At 32.5% G+C, this 16,333-nt stretch overlaps 5 non-coding genes across 5 annotated transcripts; all 5 read left to right on the top strand.

The window, feature by feature from the left end:
• Positions 1-1,222: 1,222 nt before the first annotated feature.
• On the top strand, positions 1,223-1,294 carry TRNAP-UGG (transfer RNA proline (anticodon UGG)). Its single transcript has one exon. It is a non-coding gene; the product is annotated as a tRNA-Pro (tRNA).
• Positions 1,295-6,742: 5,448 nt separating this feature from the next.
• On the top strand, positions 6,743-6,814 carry TRNAP-UGG (transfer RNA proline (anticodon UGG)). Its single transcript has one exon. It is a non-coding gene; the product is annotated as a tRNA-Pro (tRNA).
• A 1,224-nt stretch (positions 6,815-8,038) lies between these two features.
• TRNAP-UGG (transfer RNA proline (anticodon UGG)) lies at positions 8,039-8,110 on the top strand. Its single transcript has one exon. It is a non-coding gene; the product is annotated as a tRNA-Pro (tRNA).
• Positions 8,111-11,764: 3,654 nt separating this feature from the next.
• On the top strand, positions 11,765-11,836 carry TRNAP-UGG (transfer RNA proline (anticodon UGG)). Its single transcript has one exon. It is a non-coding gene; the product is annotated as a tRNA-Pro (tRNA).
• Positions 11,837-13,060: 1,224 nt separating this feature from the next.
• Positions 13,061-13,132, top strand: TRNAP-UGG (transfer RNA proline (anticodon UGG)). Its single transcript has one exon. It is a non-coding gene; the product is annotated as a tRNA-Pro (tRNA).
• The last annotated feature ends 3,201 nt before the right edge of the window (positions 13,133-16,333 follow it).

The raw sequence follows: 16,333 nt of genomic DNA on the forward strand, positions 1-16,333 counted from the left end.
CTTATTTGCACAATTGTATTTTGTTTTTTGTCAAACTGCTAAAATTATTTGTAATTACTTACCTGCACATAGCATGTGACATGTCTTGGGTTTTATCCATCAGAAAAACTCTGCTGGGCATCATAAAACTTTGCACAGCAATTTCCAAGCAAGTGTACTTAGAAAAATATTGACTATTAGGAAATATTTTATTTATGATAATATTTCCACCTTGTATACATTAGTGACTGCTTTAAAAGAATACCATTTTCACATAAAAACAGTTAAGAAATCAAATAAAACATGCTTACTTGATGATTCTATGACTCTCACTTTGGGTGCGAGAGGTTCCTGGTTCAAATCCTAGACGAGCCCAACTTTTCAGATTTTTTGACATGGTTCCATTATCTTATTGATGTCAATTTCCTGAGTGAATTTCAACTGAATGTTGTTTTTTCAAAACTCTCAAAATAGATTGGATTTACTTATTTGCACAATTGAATTTTGCTTTTTGTCAAACTGCTAAAATTATTTGTAAGTAATTATCTGCACATAGCATGTGACATGTCTTGGGTTTTATCCATCAGAAAAACTCTGCTGGCATCATAAAACTTTGCACAGCAATTTCCAAGCAAGTATACTTCGAAAAATATTTACTATTAGGAAATATTTCATTTATTCTAATATTTCCACATTGTATACATTAGTGACTAATTTAAAATAATACAATTTTCACATAAAAACAGTTAAGAAATCAAATTAAACATGCTTACTTGATGACTCTATGATTCTCACTTTGGGTGCAAGAGGTCACGGGTTCAAATCCCGGACGAGCCCAAATTTTTAGATACTTTGACATGGTTCCATTATCTTATTGAAGTCAATTTCCAGAGTGAATTTCAACTGAATTTTGTTTTTTCAAAACTCTCAAAATAGATTGGATTTACTTATTTGCAGAATTGAATTTTGATTTTTGTCAAACTGCTAAAATTATTTGTAAGTACTTATCTGCACATAGCATGTGACATGTCTTGGGTTTTATCCATTAGAAAAACTCTGCTGGGCATCATAAAACTTTGTACAGCAATTTCCAAGCAAGTATACTTAGAAAAATATTGACTATTAGGAAATATTTTATTAATGCTAATATTTCCTCCTTGTATACATTAGTGACTGCTTTAAAAGAATACCATTTTCACATAAAAACAGTTAAGAAAACAAATAAAACAGGCTTTTTTCAGTTGGCTTGTTGGTCTAGGGGTATGATTCTCGCTTTGGGTGCGAGAGGTCCCGGGTTCAAATCCCGGACGAGCCTTCTATTTCTTATGTACGGTGCATCTCATGGTTAATATATATCTGATTTTCTCAATTGGCTAAGTCAATAGCATCAACTGAGATTTGTTTTTGCCATACTCCCAATAGAATTTGTAAATACTTATGAATCTTGCCTTCATCATTTTTCAATTGCCTTTCTTCTATTTATGCATGATTTACACATAGCTTTTGACAAGTCTTGGGTTTTATCGATCAGACAAGTCCAAACTCTGTAGCCATTTTTAAATCTTGTCACTGCACTTTCCAAATAAGCACACAAAGAAATCTATTAATAGAATCCTACGGAAACATTTTAGTTGTTCTAAAAATAAGAGCATACTTATTGAAATTTCAACTGTATTGTGGATTATTAGGAAAACTGCAGGTTCCCTACTGTCTAGATAGCTTTGAATGTTTTAAAAGAATAGTCTCATTTTGAAACACAAAAAGTTCAAAAATGAAATTGCAAGGTTTTCTTTTGCCTTTCTTCTGTGTCTGGAAGCATGATTTGTACATTGCATATGACAAGTCTTTAGCTTCGTCCATGAGAGAAGTCCAAACTCTGTAGGCACTCACAAATCTTGTCCCTGCACTTTTCCTATATGCATACTTAGAAAACTATCTACTGGACCATAAGAAAATATTTTATTTATTTTACAAATTCACTTTTACATAAATGTGTATGGTGTTTTTAAAAACAAAAAGCTATTTTCTTTAAATCAATTGAAAAATCAATAGAAAAATGTTCAGGTAGGTGGCTTGTTGGTCTAGGGTTATGATTCTCGCTTAGGGTGCGAGAGGTCCCAGGTTCAAATCGTGATCGAACCCAAATTTTCAGATTCTTTGACATGGTTCCATTATCTTATTGAAGTCAATTTCCTGAGTAAATTCTTCAACTGAATATTATTTTTTAAAAACTCACAAAATAGATTGGATTTGCTTATTTGCACAATTGAATTTTGTTTTTTGTCAAACTGCTAAAATTATTTGTAATTACTTACCTGCACATAGCATGTGACATGTCTTGGGTTTTATCCATCAGAAAAACTCTGCTGGGCATCATAAAACTTTGCACAGCAATTTCCAAGCAAGTGTACTTAGAAAAATATTGACTATTAGGAAATATTTTATTTATGATAATATTTCCTCCTTGTATACATTAGTGACTGCTTTAAAAGAATACCATTTTCACATAAAAACAGTTAAGAAATCAAATAAAACATGCTTACTTGATGATTCTATGACTCTCACTTTGGGTGCGAGAGGTCCCTGGTTCAAATCCTGGACGAGCCCAACTTTTCAGATTTTTTGACATGGTTCCATTATCTTATTGATGTCAATATCCTGAGTGAATTTCAACTGAATGTTGTTTTTTCAAAACTCTCAAAATAGATTGGATTTACTTATTTGCACAACTGAATTTCGTTTTTTGTCAAACTGCTAAAATTATTTGTAAGTACTTATCTGCACATAGCATGTGACATGTCTTGGGTTTTATCCATCAGAAAAATTCTGCTGGGCATCATAAAACTTTGTACAGCAATTTCCAAGCAAGTATACTTAGAAAAATATTGACTATTAGGAAATATTTTATTTATGCTAATATTTCCTCCTTGTATACATTAGTGACTGCTTTAAAAGAATACCATTTTCATATAAAATAGTTAAGAAATCAAATAAAACAGACTTATTTCAGTTGGCACATTGGTCTAGGGGTATGATTCTCGCTTTGGGTGCGAGAGGTCCCGGGTTCAAATCACGGACGAGCCCTCTATTTCTTATGTACGGTGCATCTCATGGTTTATATATATCTGATTTTCTGAATTGGCTAAGTCAATAGCATCAACTGAGTTTTGTTTTTGCCATACTCCCAATAGAATTTGTACATACTTATGAATCTTGCCTTCATCATTTTTCAATTGCCTTTCTTCTATTTATGCATGATTTACACATAGCTTTTGACAAGTCTTGGGTTTTATCGATCAGACAAGTCCAAACTCTGTAGCCATTTTTAAATCTTGTCACTGCACTTTCCAAATAAGCACACAAAGAAATCTATTAATAGAATCCTACGGAAACATTTTAGTTGTTCTAAAAATAAGAGCATACTTATTGAAATTTCAACTGTATTGTGGATTATTAGGAAAACTGCAGGTTCCCTACTGTCTAGATAGCTTTGAATGTTTTAAAAGAATAGTCTCATTTTGAAACACAAAAAGTTCAAAAATGAAATTGCAAGGTTTTCTTTTGCCTTTCTTCTGTGTCTGGAAGCATGATTTGTACATTGCATATGACAAGTCTTTAGCTTCGTCCATGAGAGAAGTCCAAACTCTGTAGGCACTCACAAATCTTGTCCCTGCACTTTTCCTATATGCATACTTAGAAAACTATCTACTGGACCATAAGAAAATATTTTATTTATTTTACAAATTCACTTTTACATAAATGTGTATGGTGTTTTTAAAAACAAAAAGCTATTTTCTTTAAATCAATTGAAAAATCAATAGAAAAATGTTCAGGTAGGTGGCCTGTTGGTCTAGGGTTATGATTCTCGCTTAGGGTGCGAGAGGTCCCAGGTTCAAATCGTGATCGAACCCAAATTTTCAGATTCTTTGACATGGTTCCATTATCTTATTGAAGTCAATTTCCTGAGTAAATTCTTCAACTGAATATTATTTTTTAAAAACTCACAAAATAGATTGGATTTGCTTATTTGCACAATTGAATTTTGTTTTTTGTCAAACTGCTAAAATTATTTGTAATTACTTACCTGCACATAGCATGTGACATGTCTTGGGTTTTATCCATCAGAAAAACTCTGCTGGGCATCATAAAACTTTGCACAGCAATTTCCAAGCAAGTGTACTTAGAAAAATATTGACTATTAGGAAATATTTTATTTATGATAATATTTCCTCCTTGTATACATTAGTGACTGCTTTAAAAGAATACCATTTTCACATAAAAACAGTTAAGAAATCAAATAAAACATGCTTACTTGATGATTCTATGACTCTCACTTTGGGTGCGAGAGGTCCCTGGTTCAAATCCTGGACGAGCCCAACTTTACAGATTTTTTGACATGGTTCCATTATCTTATTGATGTCAATTTCCTGAGTGAATTTCAACTGAATGTTGTTTTTTCAAAACTCTCAAAATAGATTGGATTTACTTATTTGCACAACTGAATTTCGTTTTTTGTCAAACTGCTAAAATTATTTGTAAGTACTTATCTGCACATAGCATGTGACATGTCTTGGGTTTTATCCATCAGAAAAATTCTGCTGGGCATCATAAAACTTTGTACAGCAATTTCCAAGCAAGTATACTTAGAAAAATATTGACTATTAGGAAATATTTTATTTATGCTAATATTTCCTCCTTGTATACATTAGTGACTGCTTTAAAAGAATACCATTTTCATATAAAATAGTTAAGAAATCAAATAAAACAGACTTATTTCAGTTGGCACATTGGTCTAGGGGTATGATTCTCGCTTTGGCTGCGAGAGGTCCCGGGTTCAAATCACGGACGAGCCCTCTATTTCTTATGTACGGTGCATCTCATGGTTTATATATATCTGATTTTCTGAATTGGCTAAGTCAATAGCATCAACTGAGTTTTGTTTTTGCCATACTCCCAATAGAATTTGTACATACTTATGAATCTTGCCTTCATCATTTTTCAATTGCCTTTCTTCTATTTATGCATGATTTACACATAGCTTTTGACAAGTCTTGGGTTTTATCGATCAGACAAGTCCAAACTCTGTAGCCATTTTTAAATCTTGTCACTGCACTTTCCAAATAAGCACACAAAGAAATCTATTAATAGAATCCTACGGAAACATTTTAGTTGTTCTAAAAATAAGAGCATACTTATTGAAATTTCAACTGTATTGTGGATTATTAGGAAAACTGCAGGTTCCCTACTGTCTAGATAGCTTTGAATGTTTTAAAAGAATAGTCTCATTTTGAAACACAAAAAGTTCAAAAATGAAATTGCAAGGTTTTCTTTTGCCTTTCTTCTGTGTCTGGAAGCATGATTTGTACATTGCATATGACAAGTCTTTAGCTTCGTCCATGAGAGAAGTCCAAACTCTGTAGGCACTCACAAATCTTGTCCCTGCACTTTTCCTATATGCATACTTAGAAAACTATCTACTGGACCATAAGAAAATATTTTATTTATTTTACAAATTCACTTTTACATAAATGTGTATGGTGTTTTTAAAAACAAAAAGCTATTTTCTTTAAATCAATTGAAAAATCAATAGAAAAATGTTCAGGTAGGTGGCTTGTTGGTCTAGGGTTATGATTCTCGCTTAGGATGCAAGAGGTCCCAGGTTCAAATTGTGGATGAGCCCAAATTTTCAGATTCTTTGACATGGACTTTTTGAAGTCAATTTCCAGAGTGAATTTCAACTGAATGTTGTTTTTTCAAAACTCTCAAAATATATTGGATTTACTTATTTGCAGAATTGAATTTTGTTTTTTGTCAAACTGCTAATATTATTTGTAAGTACTTATCTGCACATAGCATGGGACATGTCTTGGGTTTTATCCATCAGAAAAACTCTGCTGGGCATCATAAAACTTTGCACAGCAATTTCCAAGCAAGTGTACTTAGAAAAATATTGACTATTAGGAAATATTTTATTTATGATAATATTTCCTCCTTGTATACATTAGTGACTGCTTTAAAACAATACCATTTTCACATAAAAACAGTTAAGAAATCAAATAAAACATGCTTACTTGAAGATTCTATGACTCTCACTTTGGGTGCGAGAGGTCCCGGGTTCAAATCCCGGACAAGCCCAAATTTTTAGATTCTTTGACATGGTTCCATTATCTTATTGAAGTCAATTTCCAGAGTGAATTTCAACTGAATGTTGTTTTTTCAAAACTCTCAAAATAGATTGGATTTACTTATTTGCAGAAGTGAATTTTGTTTTTTGTCAAACTGCTAAAATTATTTGCAAGCACTTATCTGCACATAGCATGTGACATGTCTTGGGTTTCATCCATCAGAAAAACTCTGCTGGGCATCATAAAACATTGCACAGCAATTTCCAAGCAAGTATACTTGACTATTAGGAAATATTTTATTTATTCTAATATTTCCACCTTGTATACATTAGTGACTGCTTTAAAATAAAACAGTTAAGAAATCAAATAAAACATGCTTACTTGATGACTCTATGATTCTCACTTTGGGTGCGAGAGGTCACGGGTTCAAATCCCGGATGAGCCCAAATTTTTAGATTCTTTGACATGGTTCCATTATCTTATTGAAGTCAATTTCCAGAGTGAATTTCAACTGACTATTAGGAAATATTTTATTTATGCTAATATTTCCTCCTTGTATACATTAGTGACTGCTTTAAAAGAATACCATTTTCACATAAAATAGTTAAGAAATCAAATAAAACAGGCTTATTTCAGTTGGCTCGTTGGTCTAGGGGTATGATTCTCGCTTTGGGTGCGAGAGGTCCCGGGTTCAAATCCTGGATGAGCCCACTATTTCTTTTGTACGGTGCATCTCATGGTTTATACATATCTGATTTTCTGAATTGGCTAAGTCAATAGCATCAACTGAGTTTTGTTTTTGCCATACTCCCAATAGAATTTGTACATACTTATGAATCTTGCCTTCATCATTTTTCAATTGCCTTTCTTCTATTTATGCATGATTTACACATAGCTTTTGACAAGTCTTGGATTTTATCGATCAGACAAGTCCAAACTCTGTAGCCATTTTTAAATCTTGTCACTGCACTTTCCAAATAAGCACACAAAGAAAACTATCAATAGAATCCTACGGAAACATTTTAGTTGTTCTAAAAATAAGAGCATACTTATTCAAATTTCAAATGTATTGTGGTATATTAGGAAAACTGCAGGTTCCCTACTGTCTAGATAGCTTTGAATGTTTTAAAAGAATAGTCTCATTTTGAAACACAAAAAGTTCAAAAATGAAATTGCAAGGTTTTCTTTTGCCTTTCTTCTGTGTCTGGAAGCATGATTTGTACATTGCATATGACAAGTCTTTAGCTTAGTCTATGAGAAAAGTCCAAACTCTGTAGGCACTCACAAATCTTGTCCCTGCACTTTTCCTATATGCATACTTAGAAAACTATCTACTGGACCATAAGGAAATATTTTATTTATTCTACAAATTCATTTTTACATAAATGTGTATGGTGTTTTTAAAAACAAAAAGCTATTTTCTTTAAATCAATTGAAAAACCAATAGAAAAATGTTCTGGTAGGTGACTTGTTGGTCTAGGGTTATGATTCTCGCTGAGGATGCGAGAGGTCCCAGGTTCAAATCATGGACGAGCCCAAATTTTCAGATTCTTTGACAAGGACTTATTGAAGTCACTTTCCAGAGTGAATTTCAACTGAATGTTGTTTTTTAAAAACTCTCAAAATAGATTGGATTTACTTATTTGCACAATTGAATTTCGTTTTTTGTCAAACTGCTAAAATTATTTGTAAGTACTTATCTGCACATAGCATGTGACATGTCTTGGGTTTTATCCATCAGAAAAACTCTGCTGGGCATCATAAAACTTTGTACAGCAATTTCCAAGCAAGTATACTTAGAAAAATATTGACTATTAGGAAATATTTTATTTATGCTAATATTTCCTCCTTGTATACATTAGTGACTGCTTTAAAAGAATACCATTTTCACATAAAATAGTTAAGAAATCAAATAAAACAGGCTTATTTCAGTTGGCTCGTTGGTCTAGGGGTATGATTCTCGCTTTGGGTGCGAGAGGTCCCGGGTTCAAATCCTGGATGAGCCCTCTATTTCTTTTGTACGGTGCATCTCATGGTTTATATATATCTGATTTTCTCAATTGGCTAAGTCAATAGCATCAACTGAGTTTTGTTTTTGCCATACTCCCAATAGAATTTGTACATACTTATGAATCTTGCCTTCATCATTTTTCAATTGCCTTTCTTCTATTTATGCATGATTTACACATAGCTTTTGACAAGTCTTGGGTTTTATCGATCAGACAAGTCCAAACTCTGTAGCCATTTTTAAATCTTGTCACTGCACTTTCCAAATAAGCACACAAAGAAAACTATCAATAGAATCCTACGGAAACATTTTAGTTGATCTAAAAATAAGAGCATACTTATTCAAATTTCAAATGTATTGTGGTATATTAGGAAAACTGCAGGTTCCCTACTGTCTAGATAGCTTTGAATGTTTTAAAAGAATAGTCTCATTTTGAAACACAAAAAGTTCAAAAATGAAATTGCAAGGTTTTCTTTTGCCTTTCTTCTGTGTCTGGAAGCATGATTTGTACATTGCATATGACAAGTCTTTAGCTTCGTCTATGAGAAAAGTCCAAACTCTGTAGGCACTCACAAATCTTGTCCCTGCACTTTTCCTATATGCATACTTAGAAAACTATCTACTGGACCATAAGGAAATATTTTATTTATTCTACAAATTCATTTTTACATAAATGTGTATGGTGTTTTTAAAAATAAAAAGCTATTTTCTTTAAATCAATTGAAAAACCAATAGAAAAATGTTCTGGTAGGTGGCTTGTTGGTCTAGGGTTATGATTCTCGCTTAGGATGCGAGAGGTCCCAGGTTCAAATCGAGGACGAGCCCAAATTTTCAGATTCTTTGACATGGACTTATTGAAGTGAATTTCAACTGAATGCTGTTTTTCAAAACTCTCAAAATAGATTGGATATACTTATTTGCAGAATTGAATTTTGTTTTTTGTCAAACTGCTAATATTATTTGTATGTACTTATCTGCACATAGCATGTGACATGTCTTGGGTTTTATCCTTCAGAAAAACTCTGCTAGGCATCATAAAACTTTGCAGAGCAATTTCCAAGCAAGTATACTTAGAAAATATTGACTATTAGGAAATATTTTATTTATGCTAATATTTCCTCCTTGTATACATTAGTGACTACTTTAAAATAATACAATTTTCACATAAAAACAGTTAAGAAATCAAATTAAACATGCTTACTTGATGACTCTATGATTCTCACTTTGGGTGCGAGAGGTCCCTGGATCAAATCCTGGACGAGCCCAACTTTTCAGATTTTTTGACATGGTTCCATTATCTTATTGAAGTCAATTTCCTGAGTGAATTTCAACTGAATGTTATTTTTTCAAAACTCTCAATATAGATTGGATTTACTTATTTGCAGAATTGAATTTTGTTTTTTGTCAGACTGCTAAAATTATTTGTAAGTACTTATCTGCACATAGCATGTGACATGTCTTGGGTTTTATCCATCAGAAAAATTCTGCTGGGCATCATAAAACTTTGTACAGCAATTTCCAAGCAAGTATACTTAGAAAAATATTGACTATTAGGAAATATTTTATTTATGCTAATATTTCCTCCTTGTATACATTAGTGACTGCTTTAAAAGAATACCATTTTCATATAAAATAGTTAAGAAATCAAATAAAACAGACTTATTTCAGTTGGCACATTGGTCTAGGGGTATGATTCTCGCTTTGGCTGCGAGAGGTCCCGGGTTCAAATCACGGACGAGCCCTCTATTTCTTATGTACGGTGCATCTCATGGTTTATATATATCTGATTTTCTGAATTGGCTAAGTCAATAGCATCAACTGAGTTTTGTTTTTGCCATACTCCCAATAGAATTTGTACATACTTATGAATCTTGCCTTCATCATTTTTCAATTGCCTTTCTTCTATTTATGCATGATTTACACATAGCTTTTGACAAGTCTTGGGTTTTATCGATCAGACAAGTCCAAACTCTGTAGCCATTTTTAAATCTTGTCACTGCACTTTCCAAATAAGCACACAAAGAAATCTATTAATAGAATCCTACGGAAACATTTTAGTTGTTCTAAAAATAAGAGCATACTTATTGAAATTTCAACTGTATTGTGGATTATTAGGAAAACTGCAGGTTCCCTACTGTCTAGATAGCTTTGAATGTTTTAAAAGAATAGTCTCATTTTGAAACACAAAAAGTTCAAAAATGAAATTGCAAGGTTTTCTTTTGCCTTTCTTCTGTGTCTGGAAGCATGATTTGTACATTGCATATGACAAGTCTTTAGCTTCGTCCATGAGAGAAGTCCAAACTCTGTAGGCACTCACAAATCTTGTCCCTGCACTTTTCCTATATGCATACTTAGAAAACTATCTACTGGACCATAAGAAAATATTTTATTTATTTTACAAATTCACTTTTACATAAATGTGTATGGTGTTTTTAAAAACAAAAAGCTATTTTCTTTAAATCAATTGAAAAATCAATAGAAAAATGTTCAGGTAGGTGGCTTGTTGGTCTAGGGTTATGATTCTCGCTTAGGATGCAAGAGGTCCCAGGTTCAAATTGTGGATGAGCCCAAATTTTCAGATTCTTTGACATGGACTTTTTGAAGTCAATTTCCAGAGTGAATTTCAACTGAATGTTGTTTTTTCAAAACTCTCAAAATATATTGGATTTACTTATTTGCAGAATTGAATTTTGTTTTTTGTCAAACTGCTAATATTATTTGTAAGTACTTATCTGCACATAGCATGGGACATGTCTTGGGTTTTATCCATCAGAAAAACTCTGCTGGGCATCATAAAACTTTGCACAGCAATTTCCAAGCAAGTGTACTTAGAAAAATATTGACTATTAGGAAATATTTTATTTATGATAATATTTCCTCCTTGTATACATTAGTGACTGCTTTAAAACAATACCATTTTCACATAAAAACAGTTAAGAAATCAAATAAAACATGCTTACTTGAAGATTCTATGACTCTCACTTTGGGTGCGAGAGGTCCCGGGTTCAAATCCCGGACAAGCCCAAATTTTTAGATTCTTTGACATGGTTCCATTATCTTATTGAAGTCAATTTCCAGAGTGAATTTCAACTGAATGTTGTTTTTTCAAAACTCTCAAAATAGATTGGATTTACTTATTTGCAGAAGTGAATTTTGTTTTTTGTCAAACTGCTAAAATTATTTGCAAGCACTTATCTGCACATAGCATGTGACATGTCTTGGGTTTCATCCATCAGAAAAACTCTGCTGGGCATCATAAAACATTGCACAGCAATTTCCAAGCAAGTATACTTGACTATTAGGAAATATTTTATTTATTCTAATATTTCCACCTTGTATACATTAGTGACTGCTTTAAAATAAAACAGTTAAGAAATCAAATAAAACATGCTTACTTGATGACTCTATGATTCTCACTTTGGGTGCGAGAGGTCACGGGTTCAAATCCCGGATGAGCCCAAATTTTTAGATTCTTTGACATGGTTCCATTATCTTATTGAAGTCAATTTCCAGAGTGAATTTCAACTGACTATTAGGAAATATTTTATTTATGCTAATATTTCCTCCTTGTATACATTAGTGACTGCTTTAAAAGAATACCATTTTCACATAAAATAGTTAAGAAATCAAATAAAACAGGCTTATTTCAGTTGGCTCGTTGGTCTAGGGGTATGATTCTCGCTTTGGGTGCGAGAGGTCCCGGGTTCAAATCCTGGATGAGCCCACTATTTCTTTTGTACGGTGCATCTCATGGTTTATACATATCTGATTTTCTGAATTGGCTAAGTCAATAGCATCAACTGAGTTTTGTTTTTGCCATACTCCCAATAGAATTTGTACATACTTATGAATCTTGCCTTCATCATTTTTCAATTGCCTTTCTTCTATTTATGCATGATTTACACATAGCTTTTGACAAGTCTTGGATTTTATCGATCAGACAAGTCCAAACTCTGTAGCCATTTTTAAATCTTGTCACTGCACTTTCCAAATAAGCACACAAAGAAAACTATCAATAGAATCCTACGGAAACATTTTAGTTGTTCTAAAAATAAGAGCATACTTATTCAAATTTCAAATGTATTGTGGTATATTAGGAAAACTGCAGGTTCCCTACTGTCTAGATAGCTTTGAATGTTTTAAAAGAATAGTCTCATTTTGAAACACAAAAAGTTCAAAAATGAAATTGCAAGGTTTTCTTTTGCCTTTCTTCTGTGTCTGGAAGCATGATTTGTACATTGCATATGACAAGTCTTTAGCTTAGTCTATGAGAAAAGTCCAAACTCTGTAGGCACTCACAAATCTTGTCCCTGCACTTTTCCTATATGCATACTTAGAAAACTATCTACTGGACCATAAGGAAATATTTTATTTATTCTACAAATTCATTTTTACATAAATGTGTATGGTGTTTTTAAAAACAAAAAGCTATTTTCTTTAAATCAATTGAAAAACCAATAGAAAAATGTTCTGGTAGGTGGCTTGTTGGTCTAGGGTTATGATTCTCGCTGAGGATGCGAGAGGTCCCAGGTTCAAATCATGGACGAGCCCAAATTTTCAGATTCTTTGACAAGGACTTATTGAAGTCACTTTCCAGAGTGAATTTCAACTGAATGTTGTTTTTTAAAAACTCTCAAAATAGATTGGATTTACTTATTTGCACAATTGAATTTCGTTTTTTGTCAAACTGCTAAAATTATTTGTAAGTACTTATCTGCACATAGCATGTGACATGTCTTGGGTTTTATCCATCAGAAAAACTCTGCTGGGCATCATAAAACTTTGTACAGCAATTTCCAAGCAAGTATACTTAGAAAAATATTGACTATTAGGAAATATTTTATTTATGCTAATATTTCCTCCTTGTATACATTAGTGACTGCTTTAAAAGAATACCATTTTCACATAAAATAGTTAAGAAATCAAATAAAACAGGCTTATTTCAGTTGGCTCGTTGGTCTAGGGGTATGATTCTCGCTTTGGGTGCGAGAGGTCCCGGGTTCAAATCCTGGATGAGCCCTCTATTTCTTTTGTACGGTGCATCTCATGGTTTATATATATCTGATTTTCTCAATTGGCTAAGTCAATAGCATCAACTGAGTTTTGTTTTTGCCATACTCCCAATAGAATTTGTACATACTTATGAATCTTGCCTTCATCATTTTTCAATTGCCTTTCTTCTATTTATGCATGATTTACACATAGCTTTTGACAAGTCTTGGGTTTTATCGATCAGACAAGTCCAAACTCTGTAGCCATTTTTAAATCTTGTCACTGCACTTTCCAAATAAGCACACAAAGAAAACTATCAATAGAATCCTACGGAAACATTTTAGTTGATCTAAAAATAAGAGCATACTTATTCAAATTTCAAATGTATTGTGGTATATTAGGAAAACTGCAGGTTCCCTACTGTCTAGATAGCTTTGAATGTTTTAAAAGAATAGTCTCATTTTGAAACACAAAAAGTTCAAAAATGAAATTGCAAGGTTTTCTTTTGCCTTTCTTCTGTGTCTGGAAGCATGATTTGTACATTGCATATGACAAGTCTTTAGCTTCGTCTATGAGAAAAGTCCAAACTCTGTAGGCACTCACAAATCTTGTCCCTGCACTTTTCCTATATGCATACTTAGAAAACTATCTACTGGACCATAAGGAAATATTTTATTTATTCTACAAATTCATTTTTACATAAATGTGTATGGTGTTTTTAAAAATAAAAAGCTATTTTCTTTAAATCAATTGAAAAACCAATAGAAAAATGTTCTGGTAGGTGGCTTGTTGGTCTAGGGTTATGATTCTCGCTTAGGATGCGAGAGGTCCCAGGTTCAAATCGAGGACGAGCCCAAATTTTCAGATTCTTTGACATGGACTTATTGAAGTGAATTTCAACTGAATGCTGTTTTTCAAAACTCTCAAAATAGATTGGATATACTTATTTGCAGAATTGAATTTTGTTTTTTGTCAAACTGCTAATATTATTTGTATGTACTTATCTGCACATAGCATGTGACATGTCTTGGGTTTTATCCTTCAGAAAAACTCTGCTAGGCATCATAAAACTTTGCAGAGCAATTTCCAAGCAAGTATACTTAGAAAATATTGACTATTAGGAAATATTTTATTTATGCTAATATTTCCTCCTTGTATACATTAGTGACTACTTTAAAATAATACAATTTTCACATAAAAACAGTTAAGAAATCAAATTAAACATGCTTACTTGATGACTCTATGATTCTCACTTTGGGTGCGAGAGGTCCCTGGATCAAATCCTGGACGAGCCCAACTTTTCAGATTTTTTGACATGGTTCCATTATCTTATTGAAGTCAATTTCCTGAGTGAATTTCAACTGAATGTTATTTTTTCAAAACTCTCAATATAGATTGGATTTACTTATTTGCAGAATTGAATTTTGTTTTTTGTCAGACTGCTAAAATTATTTGTAAGTACTTATCTGAATAAAGCATGTGACATGTCTTGGGTTTTATCCATCAGAAAAACTCTGCTGGGCATCATAAAACTTTGCACAGCAATTTCCAAGTAAGTATACTAAGAAAAATATTGACTTTTAGGAAATATATTACTTATGCTAATATTTCTACCTTGTATACATTAGTGACTGCTTTAAAATAATACAATTTTCACATAAAAACAGTTAAGAAATCATATAAAACATGCTTACTTGAAGATTCTATGACTCTCACTTTGGGTGCGAGAGGTCCCGGGTTCAAATCCCGGACAAGCCCAAATTTTTAGATTCTTTGACATGGTTCCATTATCTTATTGAAGTCAATTTCCAGAGTGAATTTCAACTGAATGTTGTTTTTTCAAAACTCTCAAAATAGATTGGATTTACTTATTTGCAGAATTGAATTTTGTTTTTTGTCAAACTGCTAAAATTATTTGCAAGCACTTATCTGCACATAGCATGTGACATGTCTTGGGTTTCATCCATCAGAAAAACTCTGCTGGGCATCATAAAACTTTGCACAGCAGTTTCCAAGCAAGTATACTTGACTATTAGGAAATATTTTATTTATTCTAATATTTCCACCTTGTATACATTAGTGACTGCTTTAAAATAATACAATTTTCACATAAAAACAGTTAAGAAATCAAATAAAACATGCTTACTTGATGACTCTATGATTCTCACTTTGGGTGCGAGAGGTCACGGGTTCAAATCCCGGATGAGCCCAAATTTTTAGATTCTTTGACATGGTTCCATTATCTTATTGAAGTCAATTTCCAGAGTGAATTTCAACTGAATGTTGTTTTTTCAAAACTCTCAAAATAGATTGGATTTACTTATTTGCAGAATTGAATTTTGTTTTTTGTCAAACTGCTAAAATTATTTGTAAGTACTTATCTGCACATAGCATGTGACATGTCTTGGGTTTTATCCATCAGAAAAATTCTGCTGGGCATTATAAAACTTTGCACAGCAATTTCCAAGCAAGTATACTTAGAAAAATATTGACTATTAGGAAATATTTTATTTATGCTAATATTTCCTCCTTGTATACATTAGTGACTGCTTTAAAAGAATACCATTTTCATATAAAATAGTTAAGAAATCAAATAAAACAGACTTATTTCAGTTGGCACATTGGTCTAGGGGTATGATTCTCGCTTTGGGTGCGAGAGGTCCCGGGTTCAAATCACAGACGAGCCCTCTATTTCTTTTTTACGGTGCATCTCATGGTTTATATATATCTGATTTTCTCAATTGGCTAAGTCAATAGGATCAACTGAGTTTTGTTTTTGCCATACTCCCAATAGAATTTGTACATACTTATGAATCTTGCCTTCATCATTTTTCAATTGCCTTTCTTCTATTTATGCATGATTTACACATAGCTTTTGACATGTCTTGGGTTTTATCGATCAGACAAGTCCAAACTCTGTAGCCATATTTTAATCTTGTCACTGCACTTTCCAAATAAGCACACAAAGAAAACTATCAATAGAATCCTACGGAAACATTTTAGTTGTTCTAAAAATAAGAGCATACTTGTTCAAGTTTCAACTGTATTGTGGTATATTAGGAAAACTGCAGGTTCCCTACTGTCTAGATAGCTTTGAATGTTTTAAAAGAATAGTATCACTTTGAAACACAAAAAGTTCAAAAATGAAATTGCAAGGTTTTCTTTTGCCTTTCTTCTGTGTCTGGAAGCATGATTTGTACATTGCATATGACAAGTCTTTAGCTTCGTC

Source organism: Taudactylus pleione, unplaced genomic scaffold (assembly GCF_031769625.1).
Source record: "Taudactylus pleione unplaced genomic scaffold, aTauple2 ptg000317l, whole genome shotgun sequence".
Lineage (NCBI taxonomy): Eukaryota > Metazoa > Chordata > Amphibia > Anura > Myobatrachidae > Taudactylus > Taudactylus pleione.